The sequence below is a fragment of the Rhinolophus sinicus genome, chromosome 14 (assembly GCF_057876585.1).
Source record: "Rhinolophus sinicus isolate RSI-liver-muscle chromosome 14, RSI-T2T, whole genome shotgun sequence".
NCBI classification, from domain to species: Eukaryota; Metazoa; Chordata; class Mammalia; order Chiroptera; family Rhinolophidae; genus Rhinolophus; species Rhinolophus sinicus.
In genome coordinates this window covers 42307264-42333036 of record NC_142514.1, presented here as the reverse complement: position 1 = coordinate 42333036, position 25773 = coordinate 42307264, and the positions used below count along the sequence as shown (strand labels likewise).

The following is a 25773-nucleotide window of genomic DNA, read 5'->3' as shown; positions in this document are numbered from 1 at the left end:
TCTACGCCAAATATTTCCGGGTCTCCTCTTGGTACAAAGTAGGAATGAACGTTCCAATCTCCTACTTCCTTGACATGGGATGAGAGGCCTTGTGACTTGTGTCAGCCAATTAAATGTGAGCAGTAGTGATTTTCATCCATCCAGGAAACCTTAGCAGTGAGTGTGAGGTGCTTTTTGTTTTTCTCCCCCAGCCCTGACAATTATGGAAGCACAGAGATGGAGTGTCCCACAGCCTGGGTTCCTAAATGATATTGGTGCAGATCAGAGTCCCTCCTGACCCTGAGCATACCTCTAATGAACATTTCACATGAACAGGAATGAAACCTTTGTTGTTTTAAGACAGGGACATTTGAGGGTGGCTTGTTATTGTAGCATTCCCCAGCTTTTCCTAACTGCTCTCGTAGGAACCAACAGTACCTGCCACAAGTATAATAAAAACTAATACCTGTGTAATATTCACAATAGATACTAATTACTAAGTTTCTGCTATGTACCAGGCACTGTGCTAGGACTTACAAGGTAAATGTGAGGGCTGTATTTTATATATGGGAAAATGGAGGTTTGGAGCTCGTTCAAGTTCATGGAATATGTGACTGGTGGAAGCCTGAGCTGAGTCTAGGTCTTTCTGACCCGGAAGAGCTTGCCTTGTACGCTTACGACCTTGCTCTTGAGTAGTACCGTCGCGTGAATTTACGTCTCCGTTGAGCCTCACAACCTCCCTGCCACAGGTGCTGTTATCACTCCATTTTGCATGAGGAAACTGAGATTCAGGGAAGAAAACTAACTTGCTGAACTTCACAGAACTGGGAAAACACCAGAGCCGCTGCTCTTTCCACTGTTCCTTGCTACCCTTCTGACCACAGAAGAATCGAGGTATTATGAGTTACAGGAGAGAATCGAGGTATTACACCTTAGAGGAGGCACACGATTTTGGAGTCCAGGGCTTGGAGGCATTAAATCTGGGTCTGCAGCTCATAGCTGGGGAGCATGGAGCATGTCTGTTAATATTGCTAAGCCTCAGCTCCTCCCTTTGTAAAAATGAAGCCAACCATGTCTATCTCCGAAGGTTGTCAGGGGCATCACGTATGTAAAGACCCTGCATTGAGCTGGCAAGTAATATTTTGCCATTTTCCACTGTAGACTTGTTCATTTAAAAAGAAATGACCAGGAATACCCCCACTCCAAGCCAGTGAGTCAGAGAGCGCGCGTGCGCACACACACACTCACACACACACACACACTGCCCTCACTGAAATGAAACCATTTCCCATTAAGACTCAACAAGGTCTCACAGGGCCTGCTTCTTGGTCATATAAGGGCTGGCAGGTCCTCTCTGAGGGCTGGAGAAAAGTTTTGTTTCCCCAGCTGCACTCGCAGGGGAATGCTCTGCAGGCACGGCATTGGGAACCTGTTTGGCTTGGCTCAGAGGCCTGTCAGCACATTCAGGAAGTGAAGTCAGAGAAAGGCAGGATTTCAAACAAAGCCAGCTGCACACAAATGCCCGGGCAGTGAATTGCCTGATCCAAGCAGGGTGCCTATCAGCCTGGGGTTGCCCTGGGGCTGTCAAACAAGCCTCTGAGAATGGCTCTGGGCCAGAAACGGACAAAACCGTCACTGGCATCCAGGCAAGGGCCGTGACTTCCCCAGCAAAGCCACCAGAAGGGCAACGCAGGGATCATCTCAGCCAGCCCCCTGCCTTGGGCAAGGCAAAGACGGAGTCTGGGCTCCCAGAGCTCGCTGGGTGGAGAGGCTAATGCTTATCTCCCGGGAGTTTTGAAGTCAAGATGTGGGAAGGGAGGGGAGGAGAACGGAAAGAAAGCAAAATGAAGGAATAAGTTGGGAGTTTGGGGGAGAGGGAAAGAAATGGATGGTGCCTGAGAAGACATGGAACCCTGAGAAGAAGCACGCTACCACTCTCTAGCTTTTTCCCATGTTCAGGAAACAGTCCAGAGGCTGAGACCTGAACTCTATCTAATCCCAACTCCAACATCTCCCAGCTGTGAATGGGAAGATATTCAATTTCTCTAAGCCTCAGTGTCATCAGCTAAGAAATGGAGATCACAACACCTATCCCACAGGCTTTATGTAAGGAGTAACTAAGCTAATATGTATAAAAGGGCTTAGCCTAGTTCTGGCAAATCGTATCTGTTAGAATTCTATGATTGCAAGCAACTGAAAATTCAGTCTCAGTAAAAAAGGAATTTTATTGAACTATGTACTTGAAAACCCATCATTAGAGGTAGCTCTCATAAGAGGGGGAGGGAGGCGATGAGGGGGCTGTACACAGGGCTCAGATGGTATCCCCGGGCTTGGAGTTCTCTCCATCAGCCAGCTTGCTGTGGGAAGAGTTAGCATCATCCTTAGTCTCTACGCGATAGTATCCAGCAGCTCCCACTCTCTGTCCATAGGAAGAAGGAAGATGGCTTCAGCAGCTCCTCACAGCTTCCCAGGATGGTGTTTCATTTATCTGATTGGGTCTCATATCCATCCCTGAAACCGTCACCACGGCTGAGGGACAGTGCAGGATATACTGATTGGCTTAGGTGCCGGCTAAGTGCCCACCTCTATAACGAGGGTTTTGGAGTCCCATCCAACCACATAGCCAGAGAAGAGAGCAAAGCAGGAGGTGATCGTCAAAGGCCTACAATAGAGTAGATGCTGAAGGTCAAAGGAAAATAAATGGACCATCTCTTCTGTGGATTTTGTGGAGGCCATCTCTTCTGTGGATTTTGTTGTTATTATTATCAAACTCTACAGGCCAGGGTAGAGGGGCATCTACTACCTTTGAAAAATCAGGTTGGAATTCATGATACATTCTTTGATCTCTTCTAATGGGTTGGGAGCTCCAGGTATAAGTCATCAAGAATGTAGTTCTCTGGATGCAAATGCCCTGGAGGGTTACGTTAAACGATATGACACATGTAAAAATTCTCGGTAAAAATAGTTATTTATTAATATTATTTGCTGTGGTGATGTTTATTGTTAAAAATGGACTCATGTAGACCAATTAACATAGAGAGTCAAGGATTCTCTGGGAGAGAATTTGAAATGTCAAGAAGCCCAAGTACGCACACTTCCAGTCTGTGTTTTTCTCCGTTCACTTGTTCATTGAACTGCACCGGGACCAGGAGCTGCATCAATATTTCCACAATTCAATTGTTGAAGGAGGAAAAGTGAAAAAGAGAATGAAATACACTGTTATTGTGGCTGAATCCTGAGAAGGAGAATCCAAGGTACAATGAAATATTCCTTTCCCCGCTGCCCCAAAACCAAATCCAAGATCTTCCACCGGGGAACCAAGGATATGAGAAAGATCTCTGCAAATTCCTAGAACTGGTTATTAGCATAAGAAGTAAATGAGAAAGCCCGTGTAGCATGAAATACCAAGAAAAATGGATGAGTATCTACTGTGACTTAAGACATTTCTAGGAAGTGATGCCAATGACCAATTCTTGCCATAAACAGTTTTAACATCTTTCCACCTTAAAATGCTAAGATGGGATTGAATGATTATCATTCTCAGAAGTCAGTGTTATTCTATTCATTCACCGGATGTTTCTTGAACGCCTCCACTGTGTCAGGCCCCCGCTAAGCACGGGAGTGGGGGGTGGTAAGAAGCTATGTAAGAAAGACATCGATCTTACTATCAAAAGTGGTGGCATTCAATATATTAATTGCCATGACAGAGGTCACTAATTGCCATTCATGCACCTTGGGACCAAGTACCCCACATAAGGCAGTTCAGCAATGACTTCATGAAGGAGCTGAATTGGAATTGTATCTTAAAATGAATGAGTGAAAGTATGACAGTAAAATGGGGTGATGGGGAGAGAGGACATCAGGGACCAAGGCAAGTAGGATTCAGAATCCATCAGTCAAGCATCAGCTATTCATGGGCAAAATGGATGGAGATCTTGCCTACTTATGGTGGTAAGGAAAATAGACATTAAGCCGATTGTTAACCAGATCCCCACAATTACCGTATGGAGCCTAATACTTTGCAAAGTGCTGCAAAGAAGATGTGCAAGCAGTGTCACTGAAGATCCTGGGAAGGCGCTACCAGAACATTCAGTGGGGATATGAAGGAGCAGGGAGGGGTTTGATTCAGTCTGGTCATTAGGGAAAGCCTCTCCAAAGGAGTGACTTTTCAGCTGAGACCTGCAGGAATTAGTCAGGAATATGGAGGTGGCTGGAGAGCTCATTCCTGTCTTGGGCAAGAGCTTGTGTTAGAAGCAGCGAGAAGACCAGAGAAGACAAGGGTGGTTAGAATGCTTGGTTCCTTCTGGGGAAGGGGATGAGCAGAGGACATGGGGCAGGTGGATCGAGAGGGTGGCGTGTCTGAAGATAATACCCAAACCCTCGAGTCTTCAACAATCTGAGAGGTTAGAGGACAGTAAGCAGAGAACCCAGGCTTTTTCTGAACGTCACACACTTTGTTCTTGGAGCCCCAGCTCTGATTCCTGGCGTTAGCTGTTGATGAAGCTCTTGGGATGTGCTGAGACCGGGGTGGTAAATGCCTTCTGTGTCACTTTGTTTCAGTCCTCCAGTAGTCCTATCAGGTAGTTACCATGTGTTCCAAGGTGAGGAAACTGAGTCTCAGAGGAGTTACAAAAAATGGCTAAGGTCCCACAACTGTAAGGCAGAAGCAGGATTTGATCTAAAGTTGGGCTCTTGATCACTCTATCAACCTGCTTCTGAAGAAAACCAAAAACATTAGAAATGTTGTAAAATTTCTAAAACTAAGCAATATCATCTTTCCCGCATAGTGCTTTGACATATAGCAGGTTTACAATGAATGCTGGTTCCACATGGAAGGTGAATGTGGAAGTCCAGGGACTTTTTTTATTTTCTCCCCCATCCATATCTGGGCTTGATGCCCTTGCTGTTTTGAATTCCATTTCAAATGAAAAAATAACGAAAAACCACTCTCAGCCAAGCTGTTTGGATTTAAAACAGACCGACAGAAACCTGGAAGAAGTCAAGATTCTCCCTAATATATCAAATATTGCAGCCAGTGCCAATCTGAGAGGCTTTGCTCCATTTTGTAAAGAGAACAGGCCTTATTTTGAAAATAGATGAGCAAGATTCACTGTTGCGACTTGTTTCAAGGTCTGGAGGCCAGGCCTGGTTTTGATCTGACAGGTCTGGGTGTCCAAAGGAGGGTTATTCTTTTGCAAAGACTCAGAGAGGTTGCATACTCACCAGGCACAAACCTGGAACAGCGTCCCTTTGAAGACTTCCTCCGTGGGTCTTAAGGGGGATTTGATGCCCATTGTGGAATCACAGTCATGAGCGCAAAACTAATGTTTTCATTACGCGAGCAAATCAGTCGGCCCCTCTGTTTGCTCAGGTGTGCGGCTGTGTGCCCCATGCCCCGCTCTCTATATAATAACAAAATAAATATTTTTAGAAGGAAGAAAGAATTGAAGATGAAGGAATGTCACAACTGGTGGGGTAAGAAAAGTGAGAGAGGAGACACTGGCCTCTTTAAAGTAAGATAATATGTTTGCTATTTACTCTCGTTAGTAATTGATCACCCCTTAGTCTGTGAAGAAAAAAAACATCTGCTAATGAAGTGGCTGGATTCATCCAATTAATGACGGAATACATCACAACGCCCCTACAGGGGGCTCATTCAGACAGTTGAACGGTGCCGCTAGGTGGCACCAAAGGGCAAACGCAGTGCTCTTTGCGTCCCAGGGTGTAAAGGATGAGAAAAAGCTCAGCCAACAAATTTGGCTGGGTCAAAATATGGGCGTCGTCCGCCTTCAGAGGGGACCAAGTATAAACACATTTTATTTTTTTATTTTTTTTTACAGAATAGGGAAGCATATGCGCTGGAAATGTTCTTGCTCCACCAGCCGGAGGCCAGGAAGCAAACGCCAGATGCTGTTTACAGGGCAGCTCTTATTTCAGAATGAAGAATAAGGCTCAGCAGGTAGAGAGGCCTTGAGAAGGAGCACCGCATTTCCAAGAAGCCCACGCTGGGATGGAGCTATGGAGGGCTTGGCTTAGGAAATTCATTGTATAAGACAATGGAGGCTTATATTGTCCAGAATAAACCCATCTCCATTGCCAGAGGGACCAACTTGGTATACTGGAGAAATTTTGAAGTTCTAGTGTTGCACAGAACTGACTTAAAATTCCTACATGTGTGACCTTGGGCAAGTCTCTTTCCTTTACTGAGCATCAGTTGACTTATCCCTGGCATAGATGTAATAATTGTAAAGGAAGGAAGAAGACTTGATTGATGGAAAATGCTTAGCACAACACTCAGTTTTGAGTAGTCCCTGAACAACTCTTCCAAGCATGACCCTAAAATCCACTTATGTGGGAATGGGGAGCATTCTGGGTGGAAAAAACAACCTTCTCATTTGTGTCATCACTGTGTTGGATACCCACTGATTCTCTATGGGCTTAGCATACCATTTTGCACTTTATTTATACAGGTCATTAGATCAGGTACTCCTTTAAGGTAAGGGCTGTGCCGTAAAATTCTCTTTGCATCCCCAGACTCTGTCAGGGCCCCTGGAACATGACATCTGTTGAATACACGCGTTTTTCTTATGAGCAAGTTGTTCCAACCCCCCAACCTGAATGATTCAGATACAGTATGATAGCCACATCTCACTTTTTTTCTTCACTGTGCTCAGGAAACAAAACAGAAAATACTACCAACCCAGTGATGAAAATTAATTCTGAATTTTTTGTTTTTAGCCAAAGACGAAATAGGAGCCAGATGTTGAGCAGCCATTTTTAGTATTGCCCAACTCAACCAGCCAAGACTCAAAATAAAGCCCAAGGCAGAATTACAATATTAGACAAAATTCTATAATTTCAGTGTCATAGCTTAAGACTTGGACATGTGGCATTCTAGTTTATGCAGGTGAAAGAGAGAGATGCAGAGGGAAAGGAAGAACGACCTGGTTGGAAGCATGACAGGGAGACAATGGGTCAGGGGTAAAAGTGGTACCTAACACAAAGGAGGAGATGGAAACCATAGAGGTTGGCTGTCATGCGTCAGATAGACTTAAGCACTAAGTAGCCTCTTTGATTGAGGCAAGTTGCTTACTTACTGAAAAGCTCAATTTCTTCATTTATGAAATGGGTGTATTGGGATAGATTAACCTATGGTAACAAACACTGAAATCTCAGTGACGGCGCAAAACAAAAGTTAATTTCTCACTCACCCAAAGTCTCGCCCACAGACAGGTTAGTGGGAACTCATCTACATCCAGTGACTTGGGGATCCCATTTCCTTCTACTGTCTTATCATGTGGCTTCCAGTGATACTGCAGCAGGGAAGAGAGAGCTGGAGAAGGCACCATGCAGAAGTGACACATGTCCTTTCTGCTCAGAGCCCACTGGTCAAAATTAGACACATAGCCCCAACCCAACTGCAAGGGAGACTGAGAAATGTGGAGGAGCATAGAGACATTGGGGGAGCACTGTGTATGTCTGCTCCACGGGGTACTGATTAAAATAATTAAATCAATCCGGATTAGATTCTGTTGCATAAAATTGAACAGCCAAATAGCAGGGGCTTTAAAAAGTTCGAGATTTATTTTCTCAGTTGTAAAAGAAGTCTGAAGAGAGGTGGCGTGGCAGCTGCACAATCATGAGGAGCTTAGGCTCCTTCTATGTTTCTGCGCCACCACTGTTTGCATATGACTGCCATCCCAAAGTCCCTTCATGGTGAGAAGGTGCCCTCCAGCTGTCAGGTCCATATTCTAGCCAAGATGACAGAAGAAAACATCAGGGAAGGAAAAGGCACCCTACCAGCTTTTAAGAGCTTTCTCAGAAACTCACCCAGCAATTTCCATTTATATTTCTTTGGCCACTCCTCGTTGCAAGGAAGTCTGGGAAATATAGTCTGTAATGTTTGTGAATGGGAGAATGAATTTTGGGTAGGCAACTGGTAGTTTGTGGCAAATGATAACACATACTCAATTTATGGGGTCGCCGTGAGCACTTCATGAAAGTAAAAGAGCTTTGCCCAGAACCTGACTTTTGCATCTATCTAACAAATGCAGATATTGTCATTACTGTTTTTATTAACTGGGTCATCATTTAGGAAGCCTGATCTTGGTGGAAGCACCTCAGGGATTTGTCAAGAAAATGGAGAAAGTGTCTGGCTTTCCTGGGGAGGACTTGGCAGAGCAGAGCAGGGTCTGAGAGCCCCTGGCCCTGGGTTAGGGATCAGGATGGGGAAACAGTCAGCTCTCAATAGGAGGGGCCAAGGCAGAATGTCATTCTGGTGGGCTGGGCCAAACCATCAGGGAACTGCGGCAGGGCAGGGAGGAGCAGGAGGGAAGAAGCTGAATAGCTACAGGTTTTCCTGGGTTGACTCTGGTGAATTAGTTGTAATTAGCAGAGAGAATTTAAGAAAAAACAGTGGAAAACCAGAAAGCATCACAGTGACTGTTTTGGTTAGCACTTTCAGAATTCAACCTCTCCACACCATCAACTCCACGTATGCACTTTCTTGTTCATTGACTTCTCTTTCCATCTCTGCGAGGTCACTTCACCCCTTCACTTGGTTTCTGCCACCACAAATCTTGGTCCTTCTTAATGCTACTGCTTTTTCATTCTTTTCTTCAATATATATTTACTGAGTACTTAGCATCATGGCCAACATAGCTTTTAATACGAGGGATACAAATTGTTCACAATTGTTTTGTGGAATCTACATGGCACGTTGGCCTCTTTCCTCCTTGGAATGGTGCTTTCTAGGTCATTCCTCAGCCTGACCCTGGGACTTCCTCTCTGGTATCCTACATACAAATCACCATCTTGTTGGTCTCAGTCTTGAGGACAAAACCAGGTCTATTATAGTCACTAAAACCCAGATAAGGGAGGGATGACTTAATTATAAATCCCACCCAACAGAAGACTGAAGCTCTTCATATCCCACTTTAGTGTTAGCTCAGAAACAGAACAGGGCTAGGCCTGTGGGTGGTGGCATTAGTGGTCTCATCTGGGAGATGCTAGAGATGACACAGAGTTAATAACGTAGGAGACCAACCAGTAAAACTCCAAATCTTCGGGTAGCAAAATGAGTAATTACTTGGGTTAATTAGGGTTCTTTGTTGCTAGTAACGGAAACATACTCCTACTAACTTAAATAGAAGAGTTTTTCTGGAAGAATATGGGGCATATAATGAATGAGATTTAAAGGAAATGCCAAAAAGTCATGCTTCAGAAGGGACAGAGTCCAGAGCATATGAAGGACACTGCCTGAAATCCATGCCTGGGTTGGCGCGAGTGGTCCCCAATCATATCTCTATGCTTTTTATTTCTATTCAAGAGAAAAATTCTGGGGGAGAGGGAAGATATTGTCCTGGCTTGAGTTACATTTCTTCCACTCCACACCCTCAGCCTGATTGATAATTCCCACCACATCTGTAAGTACTAGGACCTGGGAGTTCCCCAAAGCAAGACTGAGATGTGATCACCACGATGGGGAATGGACGCTAGGCAGGCAAATACCACAGAGGTTTACCTCTGCACCCTGGATAATTCTCTCATTCCCAAAACTGTGGCTTTAGGAACATTTCATGAGGACTCATCAGCATTTTTCACCTGGGAACATTTTCAGTTGTGGGGAATAAGACTATGGCTTACTTGTAATAAACGTGATACTCAAGTTGGGACTGAAATGAGATTGATAGAAATAACAATTATAGGTGATTTGACAATCCAAAAGGCAAAACATTTTATTTTTGTATTATTTGGGGTTCTACATTTTTTTCTAGTTTGATTTATAATTTTTATAATTATGATTCCATTAATTAAAAAATTAATACTGCATTCATACAGTTCATGTACCTCCTCCTTCTCGCCACCTGGAACACAAATATCTCCATCATGGACCTTGGATGTTGCCATTTTGGATCATGAGACTAAACTTCAGGAATGGCAGGACAATGTACTAGAAGAAAACCCAGGTTCTGCTTTCTTTATGGACTAGAGACATGATGTTAGCTCTGGCCTTTATTGCTTTAGATTTTTATGTAATTGAGAAATAAGCTCCTGTCTGTTAAAGCCATTCTTGTTTGGGGTTTTTCTGTTACAAAAAACCTAATTCCAACTGATTCTCTGAGGTTATGCTACCAATAAGTGATGGAGCCCTGATTCTAACACAGTTTCAGAGCCTGGACTAGGGTGGGGCAAGAGAAGCACCCAGCATGCAAATTTTAAGGAGGCACTCACTCTCAGGGTTGTGCAAGTGTTGACTCCGCACTTGTATGACTCTGAGAAAAGGTGCCTCCTTAAATTTTGCACCTTGGATGCTTCCCTTGCCTCCCTCTGCTGAGCTCCATCAACTTCCTGAGCCCCGCTCCCTCACATCACACTGACAGGAGAAGGCTTAAGATTGAATCAACCTATTGACACATCATCACTCAGAAAGTAACTGGTCTTAGTCACAGATTTAAAAAAAATACCTTTTTTGATATTAACTATGAGATGTAAAATTAAAAAACTTTCTGAAGTCTCTATTTCATAGCACCCCTGCTATTTCAAGAGCTAGCTTTTATCATTAGCTGGCATGGGAATGAACCACCCTTCTGAAATCCCTTCCCTCCCATCCGCTTTCCAGGCAGGCAGTCTTGTTTATGTATCATTTCTCCTGGATGAATCATTTGTAGCAAGAGCACAGCTTCCACTTGTCCGTGAGAAACAGTTCAGAGCAATCCTTTTCACTCTGCATAAAACCTCAGGAATAACAATAGATGTTTCAAATAAGACTGCTATTCGTCAGCCTCTCAAAGTCAGGGAACAAGTGAACGTAATAATATGCCATCAAAAATCATTTTGAAAGAAAAAACAAAACCCTCCCTGTAATAGCATTTTTTTTTTTGAGCTCCCACCCTCCACCTCCTTCAAAATTAGCTTTTATATTATGCTTCCTGCAGAAGCCTTTCAGTTCCTTTTGCTTCTGGTTTCTGTGTTATTTTCACATGAAACTTCCTGAAATCCATGCAGAGTCATCATGGGGCAAAGGAGAGAGCTGGTTGAGGAGCCAGAGTTTAATTGCTATTTGAATACTAGGGATCAGAACCCCCAAATCAAGGTTAAGGGAAATGTAGTCATTTCTCAATATTGTGTTTATTTGATATGTGGAATGCATATAGTACTGCGCAAAGAGCTCCCAAAGAAATAAATTTTCTGCAGAATTCCGGCCAAACTTTCAGAAACAGAGAAAGGGTAGGTGAAGAGACAGGGCCTGGAGAAGGCAACGGAAGTGGAGAATGGAGTCTGGACCCTGTCTGGTGACTAGACATTGTCCCAGAGGCTTCACATTAATTCTCACAGCACCCCCGCCCCCTTCAGAGTGAGTGGTTTTATCTCCATCTTACAGGTGGAGAAAGTAAAACTCAGAAAGATTAAGCAGCTTGCCCAACATCACATAGCAAAGAGATGGCAAGTAGGGACCCAAATCCAGGTTGACTCAGTTCAAAACCTATGCTCTTCCAGGTATGCCTTGCTGCCTGTGAAAAGACAGTCTATTTCTTGTTAGAGGGAAGGTCAGCAAGACGTCAGGAAGCTAAGGATCAAGTCCCGGCATGCGGACATGGACAAAGCATTCCATTTCCCTGCGTCTCGGTGTTCTCACCTGTGCGATGAGAGAGTAGAGCTCCATGGTTCTTAAACTGCTTCTGCTCTCTGACAGGCTGGCTTTCCATTTCTACTTTCATCAAAGGCATCCAACAAAAGAATCAAAATAACAGGAAGGGTGAGCCACAAGCAGGATCCCTCCCTGTGGGTCAGGAGTCCAGGAAAGGCCAGAGACAGCCACGGCAGTATAAATAAACTGATCTTGGTGTTCATTGCACCCTTTCATTTTCTCATCAACTTCTCCAGCCCCTGCCTCCACCATCCAGGTTCTCTGTTCCTGGCCTTACCACCTCCAGCCCTCACCGACTTGTAGCACCACACCCAGGCAAGCCTGGGTGCCTACAATGCTGAGTTAAAGGCCTATTTCTTTTTTTTTTAATCTAGGCAAATGGATGGTTCTTTTTTGCGAATTATAAGAAGGTACTTCTCCAACCTGGGTAGATGTAGAACTGAATTGGGATGAGTGGCTTGGCAAGCAGAGCACGGACTTTCAGCTCCTGCCTTTCCCAGTCAGTCAGATGCCCTGTGCAGTGCCAAACTCACACACCTGTGTGGGGCAGCCCTGGGATGAGGCCAGCTGCTGACTCCTCTAAGTGAATGGCACTTTTTCCATCCAATTATGTGTGCCAGAGAGGAACCTAGGACATACCCTTGACCCCTTTCCCACCTTCATCTCCCACATGCTACCCACCATACTATTGCTTTAGCTCCTATTTATCTCTCAGATGTTCCACTGTTTCCCATCATCACCACCCCCTACTGGAAACAACATCATCTTTCTTCTGAACTACAACGCTAGCTTCCTAACTGGCCTCCCCCATCCTTTCATTGATTCCTATTGTCACAGCCAGAAGGTACATGAACTCAACTAGCTTAACACTGAGAGCTAGCAAATTGGAGGATGTTTTCAAAATATAGATCTCATCATCCCTTTTGTTGCTTGAAATTCTCAGTGGCTTTTCATGACTCTTACGAGAAAGACAAACTTCTTTGACTGAGCCTCCTGTGCCATCGGTCCCCTCCCTGTACCTCCAGCTTCATCCTTTACCACCATCCTTTCAGCTCTTCTCTGGAGAGTAGCCCACGCGCATGCTGTTCCTGCTGCCTAGAGTGCTGGTCCTTCTTCCTTTGCCTATTAACTCCTATTCCTACTCCAAGCGTGTCAAGGGTCAAGCATTACACCTCAGCAAGACCTTCCCTTATCCCCCTGGCTGGCCAGCTGGCCTCAGGCTACGTCCCACAGCAACAAGGGCCTTCTTCCCTTGGGGGCCCTCCCCAAAGTTACAAGTCCACATGTATCTGTGAGGTCATCTGACACTGTGTGTCTCTAATGAGGCTATAAATGCATGACACAGTACCTGGGCTCATCGCTGTGTTTCCGTCTCCTCAGCATAGTGTCTGCCACACAGTGTATAGCTGATACATATATGTTGAATGAATGCAGGTTTGTCTGGCTTGGACACACCAACATCTAACAGTGACCACTCCTGACCATCCCCCAAGTGATTTGTGAGTTTAACTTCCCCAAACTGGTGGTATGAAAGGAAGAGGAAGAAGAGCAAATCACAGAAAATTAGCAATTGACAAACAGTTCCCCTGGAACCAGCCAACTCTGAATGCATCGTCTATGAGGCATCGTGGTTAACTGGTTCCTAGCAAACATTTGTTGAATCAGGGGATAAACTCTAATCATTCAAGGCCCAGATTAGATGCTACATCTGCTAGGAAGTCATTTCTCATGTGTACCAGTCTCCAGAAATAATCTCTGTCCTCTGTATGTTCAAAGCATTTCACCATCCCCTCTCCGATGATAGTTTTTATCTTGCATTAGAGTTATTTGAGTATATGTCTTATCTCTTGGAGCACATGTAATTATCTAATGTATTCCTACTCTGATCCTCCATCTCCCAACACCTAGCACAGTGTCTATCCATGGTAGTGTTTAAATACAATTTGGCGAATGAATGAATACACAAATGGATAATAAAGAGTGTTTGAGTTCTCTCTCTCTTTCTCTCCCTCTCTTTCTGGTTAATTTGAGTGTATTTCTGACTTCTTTGATCCTATATTCTCTTTGAAAATGCTGAGGGAAAGGATTACTTAGGATATGTTCAATTACTTTAATTCATTGTCTACCACTTATTAAGACTCCATTGTAAGAAGCCATATTTTTGTTTCTCTCTCCCCAATCAAGCATTTTCAGTCCAGATGATCTTGATAGTTTTCTGATTCAAATCAGAGAACTTTCAGTACCAAATATTGGATCCAAATACTTCAGAGGTTCAAAATCCAGCTTTGGAGATCTCAGTACCCACCATGTAATTATTTAGGTATATGCCCTTATGATTTGGAAATTCAATTCAATAATTGCCAACATTTTCCTGGAGTCTCTTGTTTGTACCAGTCAAATACATGCATTGATACATAGAAAATTCATCCCTCTTTTCAGGTTTCCTGACTGAAAGGCAGTTTAGAAAATTTGTCAATATGGTAGAGTCTCCTCTTTTTTCTAACCATGAATCACCATTAGGATTCAAATATGTGTACCAAAATATGCCTTAGAGTTACCAAGTTTGGGAGCAGAGAGAGACCTCATATGTTATTTGACCTAAATGCCTATTTTACAGGTGATGAAACTTAAGTCCAGGGAGAGGAAGTAACTGGCCAAATGGACTGTAGAGCTGAAATCCAAACTCAGGTCTTTGGAGCCAAAATATTTATTGTACCCCTCTGATGTCCCTGGCTTCCTAAGTACTGTATCATTGGTTATCTCTAATAACACCTCAAGAAAGGTATATCATTCACATTTTACAGGTAATAAAACTAGGCTAGAAAGTCGAAATGATTTGTCTCAAGGCCTCTTGACTAATAATAAGTCCTCCAAATAAGAAAGTTGGGATTGAAATTCAGCTCTGTCTAAATCTGAAGAAGAAGCTTCTCCCACCACACCATGGTGGGTAAGGTCAGAGGAGCTTTGCGAGGAGCACATTGCTACTGAGTGATGGATTTGAGACAGAAAGAAGGAAAACCGCAGACTAGAGATGTCCTATAAACATATGACCCCTACCACACACACAACCAGCTCCCTGGACACCTATACCAATGTCTTCTCAGGCTTTACTGTGCATACAAATCACCTGGGGATCTTTTTAAAATGCAAATTATGATCGAATAAGTCTTGGGTGCCACCTGAAATTCTGCGGATTCTGAGTCTCAGGTTATGCAAAGGCCCCTAGTCCTGGGACCACACTTTGCGTAGCAAGCCTGCTGAAGATATGATTCCATCTTCAGCAGCCCCATGCCTTGAATGTCAAGCAGAAAAATTCATCAGGTTAAGGGAGGGCAGTTGTGGTTGAGTAGTTGGCGCAGGCACAATGTTTGTGTAGATACCATTTTCTAAACATCTTACTATGTGCTGGACATAAAACCAAGGACTTCCTAAGTATAACCACACTTAATCCCCACTATCACCCTCTAAGTAACTATTGGTGTCTACGTTTTACGGACGAGGAAACAGACTCAGAGTTTAGACAACTTCTCCAAATTCACATGGATCTGTCTGATTCCAAAGCTCATGCTCTTAACCACAGTGCCAACTTCCTCCATAATGAGAGAGTCTCCTTTACACCCAGAGTAAATCTGAATTGCTCTTTTGAGGGGAAAGGAGTCTTCGAGCAGTTATTAATGAGCTGATGTGGACATCACAAACCCAACACCAAGGTGCTAACAAATATCTTAGACCAGATACCAGATGTTGATCAACTTGCTAGAGGAATGTGCAAAGAATTCATTCACACCCAGACAGAAATAGCTTGAGTGAAAAATTAGAAATAACTTGCATGCTTGACAATGGAGGAATGGTTAAATAAGACATAATATATTAGTCAATGGGCATACTAACTAGTCAATGGTTATACAGATTTCCGGTAATATACTAGCTAGTATAGCATGATCTGAATCGTGTCAGAAAAAAAGATGTGTGTGTGTGTGTGTGTGTGTGTGTGTGTACATAGGAAAAGACTGGAATGACATACTCTGAGAAATTAATATCAGTAACCTTCGGATAGTATTATTATTCATCTTTTTAAATTTTATTTTTATAGTTATCTGTATTTCTCATATTTCTATAAAAGGGTGCATTATATAAAAATTTTAAGAAAGAAAAAATAAGTATGCAAGAGAAGTCAAGGAAAAGCTGGAAAAGGACAAAGAAGGTAGACATTCACTACCAGATACTAAATTAAAGCTATAAATATTACAACAATTTGGAATTGGGAAATATTAGACTGACAAATCAGTAGAAGACAATAGCAAATAAAGTAAAAGACCCATAAAATTTGGACACATAAATAATTTATTTTTTCTCTTAGAGTGAGAAGGCTTTCCTAAAAATAATACAAAACTTCTTTTTTTTACATTGTCACCCCAATAAACTTGAATTAAAAAACAATAATAATACAAAACTATTGCATGGACCCCCCAAATACTGTATATGCAGTCAATAGACCATTGAGAAAATGGAGAAAAATATTTCTAACATATATGATAAATAAATAGGACTAATTTCCTTAATTTGTAAAGTGTTCTGATAACTCAGTAGAAAAATTGGCAAAAACATGAACAACTGTTCAGAACAAAAAGAAAAAGGAGAAAAAGACTAAGTGAATGAATCTTCGCTACTGTGGCATTTTGAAGGAGGCACTGCTTATGCCGCTGTCTACCCTGGTCATTAGAGTTTTTATGTGATTATCAAGGTGGAAATTCAAATCAAAATAGAACAGGCACAATTCCATTAGTCATAGCTGAATGCTAAGGGGTTCATCAGTAATTCAATGAGTGAGGGATAGGAAGTTAATACCAGGATCCTACTGTGCACAATTCATAGTATTGTATATAATTATATACTCTGCGTACTAAACCCCAGCAGGAAGGGAAGTGGAATGGGATTAAGAATACAAAGGGTGCTGATAAGAGACTTCAATCCCAGCTCTTCCTCTAGATGCGCATATATCCTTGGACCACCTCACTAAACCTTCCTTTCCTCATCTATAAAATGGGTACACTAAATCCTATGTACAGTGTTTTTCTGTGGAAAAGATAAGATCGTATATGTAAAACATTTAGTACTCTTTGTGAGCAGGGCATAAGTAGTAAGTATTATTACATCCCCAGGATTGTCATTACCAGCCATGTGAGGGCGGCAGAAACAAGGCCATGGGTTGGGGTGGGCACCTAAGCCTTGTGGCAGCATGGATGGAGCATGGCTTTGCCTCACATTCAGAGCCCTGCATCAGCACAGACTCCCACTTAGGGAACCTCTCAGGACCTCTGCTTCCTTACGTAGGAAAATCATTGGTGACACAAGCTGTAGGAATCAAATGAAAGGAGATCATGTTTGGGAAGACACTCTCTGAGCTGTAAAGCTGTCAGCCTCAGCTCTGCCTTCCCTAGTTTACAGACCCCAGTCCTTGAGGCAAGCCTGTCCAGCAATGTTCATCCCAAAGTCTCCTCATTCACCTCCTCATCCCATCCAGCAGGGCTTAAAAGATAATCTCAGACCAGGAAGTTGGTAATTTAGCCAAGACCAAGCAACACCTCGCCTAGTGTATGACACCAAGGTCATGTTCACTGGAAAACTATGGGAAACTCTAGGCTAGCCCCTAAATTTCCACCACTGCCCAAACACACACCACCTAGTCCTATTTCCTATGCCTTCACTGCCAACCAGACCAGGACCCGACATCCCAAGACCAATTAATAGCTACCATTTATAGTGGATCTCTGTGTTCTGAGCGAAATGCTAAGTAATTTCCCTGCTATGTTTCAAGTACTCCTCATACCAGATCTATGAGATAAGTACTCTTATCTCCTTTCTACAGATGGGAAGACTGATGTTTACAGAAGGTAAGTGCAAAAGTTTAGTAACTTTTGGTTCTGAAATGATGGACCAGTGCCTTGAACTCAAGTCTGTCTAACCGTAATGTCAGTCCTTATGCTGCCTCTCTAGGAATTATTTTGCAGCTGTGCCCCAAGAAGCAAAGTGACCTACCCAAGATCACACAGCTAACTGGTACCAAAACTAAGACGCAAATCTACAGCTCGCCTAGTCTGAAGTCATGCACTCCCAACGACACCATGCGGCCTTCTCCAATCCCATCAAACTAGCTTCTGCCTAAGTGTCCCTTCCCTGAGCCAGAGCCTGCTGTTGTGATACCCCATTGGCTGCTGGCCTGGAACCATGTCTGACTTTTCTCAGCTCCTTCCCCTGGGGGCTGGGTTCCAGAGTCTGTCCTGGCTGGTGGGACCCTTGTTGGACATGGAAAGATCTTCTCCAAAGGAGACAAATCCTTTCTTGGTTTCAAAGAATGCAAGCAGGCGTTCCCACTCCAGACATATTTACCTTTGAGGATGAGAAGCAAACTGCCCCATCCCTTTGGTTGCTATGTTGGAACTCCTGGGTTGCCCTGCTCTGAAAATGACTTGAGTGAGGCCTAGAGATTGATCCCCCATCCAGCCTTCTCCTCGTTTTGTCCTCCTGCTCATTCAGGCATGCTGGGGACCCACGATGTCTTGTACTCAAGCCTGACCCATGCCAACTGTGAGCTGTTATTTTTTATTATGTTTGTTCATTTCCGATTGTAAAGCAACATGCTCATTGTGTTATTTCCCACTGCTGTGACAAACCCGTCCTCTCCACAGCAGTGATACGGAAGCATAAAGGGAGTAGGAGTTGCCAATGAAGCATTGTAATAACTGGCGTGAGTACAGATGAAAAATCCTCCAAGGTGTTCAGAGGATGCTACAACCGTATCAATTTGCAAATAAAGGCTCCCATGCAAATGGAGGGATTTGGCAGAGGAAAAACAGACTAAGAAATAAAATATTTAAATACTTCAAATTATTTCCTTGGAAAGGCTCTCTACCTCTAGTTGGAGGAACGAGTTGTCTTCCTGTGTGGAGTGTTCAATCTCACTTCCTGTGAGTAATGAGAGGGTCATCCAAGTCTGAAGGAAGCCACTGTGTGGGGGGTAGAGCCTACAGGCCTACAGCTTTCATGTCAGAAGGCAGAGCTGCTGCCTCTCAGGACCTAGAACTCCCCACTTTCCTCCGGGCTGCTAAACAACCGGAGTATCTGAGGGGTGTCTGCGGCCGACCTCTGCTAGCTCTCTCTCCAGTGTGGCCGTGATGTCTGTGGTTCACAGCAAGCTCGCACAGAAGTCCGTCCCCTGTGTCTCTGTGCAGGCTCTGTTTGCTGAATTGCATGCCAGCCCCGAAAAAGGTCTGTGGTGCTGGCAGGCAGCAGTCCTGCGTTGGATAGCCTCAAGAACCCGGCCTTAGCTCGGGTTCCAGCAGCGCAAAGGATAAAAATACAAACCAGCACCGATTGATTTGTGTGATGAATGGGCCTGTCCAGTTAGTAGGCTGGAAAACGCACACCACAGAGGTCTGGTGGAGAGTGCAAATGCACGCTGTATGTGCAAAAGTGTGTTCATTATCTAGTGTATGTATTATCTAGGCCAACCATAGCCTTTTAAAAGAGATAAGGAAGGAAAAGAACCCTTGCTCAGAACAGCAAGTCAGCAAGACAACGAGAGACTCAGTGTGTTGGAAACTCCCATCCTACCTTTAATTTAAGTTAATCTTAAAACCTTCAAATGACACCACAGAAACAGCCTGTGAGGGAGGTGTTGGAAGTGTTGTCACTTCCACTTGACACAAACGGAGCTTCAGAGAGCTTCAGTTGCCACAGATGACACCAGTAGTCACTGGTCCAGTGGCATTTAAACCCACATCAGTCAGACTCCCATGATCTTAGCTACTTCAGAATTCATTTTGTTCTGATAGATTTTTACTCAAAGACACGTGTGTGCAACACTCAAGCTTGGAGCCAAACATCCATGTGAGGTGTGGAATGAAAAAAAGAAAGGAAGACAGGGAAGAAGTCCTAGCTTTGCTGCTTTCTACCTGTGTGACCTTGAGCAAGTCACTAATCACCTCCTCGCCTCAGTGCTGAACTCTGGGATCACTGTGAGAAGTTTGTTGGGGGAGGCTCTTTGGTGCCATTTCCCCCTGCAGAAGTATAGTTTTCTCATTTATTCATTATTCATTCATTTCTTTACTCTATAAACACGTACTGACTACTCAGGGCCAGGCTTTGGGGCAGAGGGATAAATACGACACAGTCCCTGCCTTCAAAGTAATCATGGTCAGGTGGGGAAGAAAGGCCTCCAGAGACAGTCACACGGCAGTGAGACTCATGGGTGCTACAGGGAGAAAAAGTTACAGCAATAGAACACAGAAGTCAGAGCAACTAACTCTGCCTCCACAACTGGGGAAAATGTAGAGGAGGTGACAGTCACGCCGGGCTTTGAAGAACGAGTAAGAGTTAGCTGAGCTGAGTGTGCCTCCTGTCCCATCTTGTCTAGGCAGACTGTGTGCCTCTGGTCCATGGGTTTGGAAATGCACGGAGCTTTCCACTTGCTGAGTACTGTAAGGAGGAGGTGGGGTGCTACTGCTCTCGGACGTCCTGTCATGTGAGGGACTGCACAGGGAGGGTGGAGGCCAATCTAGACCTGACCCCACCAGCCACCAGACTGGGGACATCTGGGTGGTCACTGGGCTCCTCTGCCCTCCAGCTATTCGTCTAAACATCAGTGGTTGTATCCATCAGTAACAACCCCCCTCCCTCTCACATGGTTTTAGTTTATGGTTGAGAGGTTGAAATTAGATTATTGTAGAAATCTAATTGTTGTCATTAAGCCCCATCAGCTCAGATTTTCTTCATAGATATAGAGATAGACTGAGATCTTATTCTATAAAAGATGGCCCTCTTACCACCTAACACTTCACAGCTGGGCAATGATGCTGCATTTCCCTCCTTTACTGCTGACATTTCACAAAGTCCTGCATGATTTCTCCTCCAATTGGGTTAACAGACAACATTACTCCCACCAAGACCACTCTGATCTTTCTAGTTTATGAGTCACAGGCCCATCTCTGGTCTCTAACGAATTGCAGCAATCTAGGCAGGAATGCCATGAGAACAATTCTGTGTCTGCTTATTTGCTAGCTCCTAGCCCGGTGTATGGCAAATACTACTATTACTACTACCACTGCTGCTGCTGCTAAGAATAATAACAGCATGAGCAATGGCAACATTTAGCATTTAGTAAGCACTTGTTATATTCCAGGCTTTATACTACATGCTTTGTAGCACTAGTTCATATACCGTGTTTCCCCGAAAATAAGACCTAGCTGGACAATCAGCTCTAATGTGTCTTTTGGAGCAAAAATTAATATAAGACCTGGCATTATATTATATTATACCCGATATTATATTATATTATACCCAGTCTTATATAAGACCCAGCTTCATATCATATCATATCATATCATATCATATCATATCATATTATATAAGACCTGGTATTATATTATATTATATTAGACCGGGTCTTGTATTAATTTTTGCTCCAAAAGACACAATAGAGCTGATTGTCTGGCTAGGTCTTATTTTGGGGAAAACACAGTATTTTCTGTCAACAATCCTTGGAGGGAGATACCATTATTATTCCTGCTATATAGATGAGGAAACAGGTACTAAAAGGTCAAAATATCTGCTCAAAGTTACACAGCTATTAAGTAGCAGAGTTGGGATTTGAACCCAAACAGCCTGACTCCAGAACTTGTACATGTACCATCAGTGACACTGACACTAACCACCATTTTGAATAAAGTGAATGAGTATAAGGACGGGAAGAGGGGTGTTAACATGGGCTTAGCAGACACGCAATCTGGGTTTGAATTTCAGCCTTGTCACTTACTAGCTGTGACCTAGAAAGTAACAAGGGACCTAATCCAGGTCCCTATCTCAGCAACCTTTTGAAGTGCTTCTCCTTTTCAACAGCTTTTGTGGACATCCCTTCCCAAACCTGCCCGTTCCCAATTAAAGTCATTTCTATAAATGTGGATGAAATGCCTACTCTTGCCAGGTATGTTGCTAGGCTCTGGGGAGAGCTCCAGAGGTGAGTAGGACCCAGACCTTGCCCTCCAGGCACATAAACATTTTAGGAAGTACAGACACTGAAACAGTTGTTCACTAGGTATAACAGGAAATGGCCTGACAGCAGCACCCTGTCCCAGGATTAGGGCAGAACAAAGGAAGAGGTGATTAACACCAAAGATTCCATCCTCAAACAATGGCCACTTTCTGGAATTACAGTTTGGGTCCTTTGGGCCACTTTTTACTGCATGGCATTGTTAAGTGATATAGTGTAGAATTTAGAGCTGGAGAAACATTTTGAGATCATTCTAATCCAATCCTTCATTTTACAGGTGGGAAAACTGAGGTCCAGAGAGGTGAAAGTGATGGGTAGGAGGGGACGAAACCTGGTTTAGGACATAGATCTCTGGATACTCAAGTCTTGCTAATATTCAGCCGTTATGAGATACCCAAATCTTACCACCTCCATTCATACTCAGTAGTCTCCTTCAATTGAATTTAATATTGAAGGACAGGGCCTCTGAATAAATATAAAAATTTTCAGTGGGACCCTTGAAATGAAAGACACATCTATGTTTGGACTCATTTCCAGAAATTTCTTCAGGAGCATCTTTATTTATCTAGCTGAAGTGCCCAAGTCTCAGCTAACATTATAATCTGCTGCAGACGAATCTCTTCTGTGAATGTAGTAGACGGAAAAAGTCCTGGCTTAGGATCTAGAAGGCTCAGGTTCTAAGATCAACTCTGCCAATAGGTTGCCTTGAGACCTTAGGCTAATTACTCTCCCCTCAAAACCTCCAGCAATCCCCCAACTGTAAAGGAGAGCGCTGAAGCCAATGGAAAGCTCTCTGAGGTCTGGAACTTTATCCACTGCTGTCTGTCCAGGGCCTGGAGCCATGTACACAGTAAGAACTCACCACATACTTCTTTAATATGAAACGTCTTCAAAATCACTAGCATTCAGTGAATAATGGTCCACAAAACCATTTCCAAAATCTAACGTTCTTTCTGTTCCTGTTTTTCCCCTCCCTTTCATTAGAGGCACGAACCCCTCTCCACCTCCCCGTCTCTTAGCAACAATGTGGAAGAGTTGACTGTTTTGAAGCAATTCTCAAGTTGCGTGACCTGGCAGCTGGGAATTATTCTGTGTACTCTAATATTATCATTTCGGCATCACTCCCCCTCTGCTGTCACTCCCTGGGCCTCCTGCTCAAAGCCATCAGCTCAGCTCCTTTCCTCACTTGTTGCTGAAAACACACCCTGATTCCGCCTACCTTCACCAAGTTTGCTTGTGCAATTGTTCAGCAAACTAGAAAACTGGACAGAGTCATGTATTCCAACAGGAGCACCAGGGTGCAGAGAGATGAGGTAGATGCTTTGCAATACTTGCAAATCCCAAATCTCAAACCTGTAAACATTTCCTAGGGTTTTCCATGCATTACATTATTGTGCAATGGATTAAACAAAGTTGTTTTTAAAAAGCAATAGTACTACCATTTATTGAGCATCTGCAGTGTGTCAAGCAGCTTCACATACTCTTCCCTGCTTAATCTTCTCAATAACACTGGGAGCACCTACTTTTACAGGTGAGGGAACAAAGGCTCAGGAATGCTGGTGAACTCTCAAAGTCATGCAAGTAGTAAATGCTGTGACCATTACCGGATCTTCTACCTAATTCCAAAATCCTAGGTTTTAAAATTTAGAAGAACTGGAAAGTGCTCTAAAAGTCCTACAAGAGATCCAAGATGGCAAAAAAGATAAACACCTTGCCTGCGTCCTTCCATGAACACATTAAAATTACAACTAAATTACAGAACAATCAACCTGGAGAACCATCTGAAATCTAGCTGAGCAGAAGTCCTATGACTAAAAAGCTAAGGAAGAAGCTATGTTGAGACTGGTAGGATGGGCAGAGATGCAGAATGGGTCCCAAACTTCCCTATGGCAGTTTAGAATCAGGAGGGGTATCTCGGCCATGGAAGTTCCCCCTGGAGGAGCAAGGAACCCCAGCCCCCCACGCCAGGGTCCCCAGCCCAGAGCACTGGTGCCGGGAAGAGGAGGCCCCCAAACTCTGGCTGTGAAAAACAGTGGGGAATCCAACTAGCTGGGTGGGACGGAAGGCTGCGGGAAACCCAGACATCCTTTTAAATGACCCATGCACAGACTCACTAACTTGTAGGCACTCACCTTGGGCTCCGGCAGAGGGACAGTGACTCAGGAGGTGTTGGAGACATGCAGGGGTGGGGGGCAGACTGAGGTGTGTGGCTTTGGGGGAGAATTGGAGAACAGCCGCCATTTTCCCTGGGTGAGGTCCTCCTCACATGAAGCCAGCAGGTAGGCGCCATCTTTCCTGTGTTGAGCCCGCCCCCACAGGCCAAATCTGAATCTGATTGGCCTGATGAGCTCTGCTGCTCTGCCCTGCTGACTCACTGAGACCCCGCCTCACCCAACTCCTCCAACACCAGAGGCACTTTCTCCGTGAGCAGCCAGCCCTACCTACATTGCACTCTTTCTTGGAAAACTATCGGAGTCTGGCAGGCTCCTGGTGCGTGGTGACCGGTCTGAGACTTTTGCTACTCCAGGCTCAGCACTGGCACGTAACCAGAATTTACATTACCTGGTGATCACAACTGTTTCCACTCTAGTGATTTCCTGAGACCCTGAGTCACCCAACTTGCATACCGCACAAGACTCTATCAGCAGCAAAACCATAAGGGAGCCGGCAGGTGGCAGCAGGCCTCAGGGTGTCCCGGCTTTTGCAAAGCTACCGCAGGCCCAGTATTGGTGGCAGATGTTCTTGGTTCATAGTACGGCCTCTCCCATGTGCCTCCAGGTTTAGCACAGGCAGCAAACAACCACAGATCACTTTGTAGTTCCTACCAGGCAGTCCCTGAAGAGTCACAGGGAGTGGGTGACCCAGGCCTGCACCGGAGCCCCTCCCAAGAGGCTGTAGAACCAACATACTTGAAGGTTGGCTTCAGACCACAGCAGAACAATTAGCCACACAAGAGGCACACACAAAGTGTGGTCTCAACAGGCATCAGAGCCCACTGGGGCAAATCCCACTCACTGGGGGAAAGCCTCCTGCACAGCAGCCCATAAGCTATGCATGTGGCCAAACCCTACAGCCAGTCAGTCTGAGGGCCAATCCCACCTATTGATATGCCAATAGCAATTAAGGCTCAACTAAAACAGGAGGGCACACAAACCCACACAAGGGACACGCCTGGAGCACCTGAAGCAGGTGACCAGGGAGACTGTGACACTGGGCACCACAGGACACCAACTACATAAGGCCACCCAGACAAGACTGGGAGACATAGTAGATCTACATAATACACAGAAACAAACACAGAGGGGTACCAAAATAAGAGAAAAAATGTGTCCCAAATGAAAGAACAGGAGAAAAATCCAGAAAAAGAACTAAATGAAATGGAGGTAAGCAACCTACCAGAGAGCGAGTTCAAAACAATGGTTATAAGGATGCTCAAGGAACTTAGTGAGAACTTCAACAAAGAGATAGCAAACATTACAAAGAACATAGAAACCATAAGAAAGAACCAGTCAGAAGTGAAGAATACAGTAACTGAAATGAAGAATGCACTAAAAATAATCACCAGCAGACTAGATGAAGCAGAGGATCAAATCAGCAATTTGAAAGACAAGGTAGCAGAAAACACCCAGCTGGAATACCAAAAAGAAAAAAGAATCCAAAAAAATGAGGAGCGTTTAAGAGACCTCTGGGACAATATCAAGCATAACAACATCTGCATCATAGGGGTACCAGAAAAAGAAGAGAGAAAGCAAGGGATTGAGAACCTATTTAAAGAAATAATGACTAAAAATTTTCCTAACCCGGCAAAGGAAATAGACATACAAGTCCAGGAAGTGCAGAGAGACCCAAACAAGATGAACCCAAACAGGCCCACACCAAGACACATCATAATTAGAATGGGAAAAGCTAAAGATAAAGAGAGAATCCTAAAAACAGCAAGAGAAAGGCAACTAGTAACTTATAAGGGAGCTTCCATAAAACTGTCAGCTGATTTCTCCACAGAAGCTTTGCAGGCTAGAAGGCATTGGCACAAAATAGTCAACGTGATAAAAAGCAAGGACCTACAATCAAGCTTACTCTGCCCAGAAAGGCTATC

At 44.0% G+C, this 25773-nt stretch overlaps 1 long non-coding RNA gene across 1 annotated transcript; it reads right to left on the bottom strand.

Moving 5' to 3' along the window:
• Nucleotides 1-2249: 2249 nt before the first annotated feature.
• On the bottom strand, nt 2250-11704 carry LOC141572375 (uncharacterized). Its single transcript, XR_012497736.2, has 3 exons — nt 11618-11704; nt 5203-5381; nt 2250-3131 (listed from the first exon to the last, which is right to left on the bottom strand). It is a non-coding gene; the product is annotated as an uncharacterized LOC141572375 (long non-coding RNA).
• Between the last annotated feature and the right edge of the window lie 14069 nt (nt 11705-25773).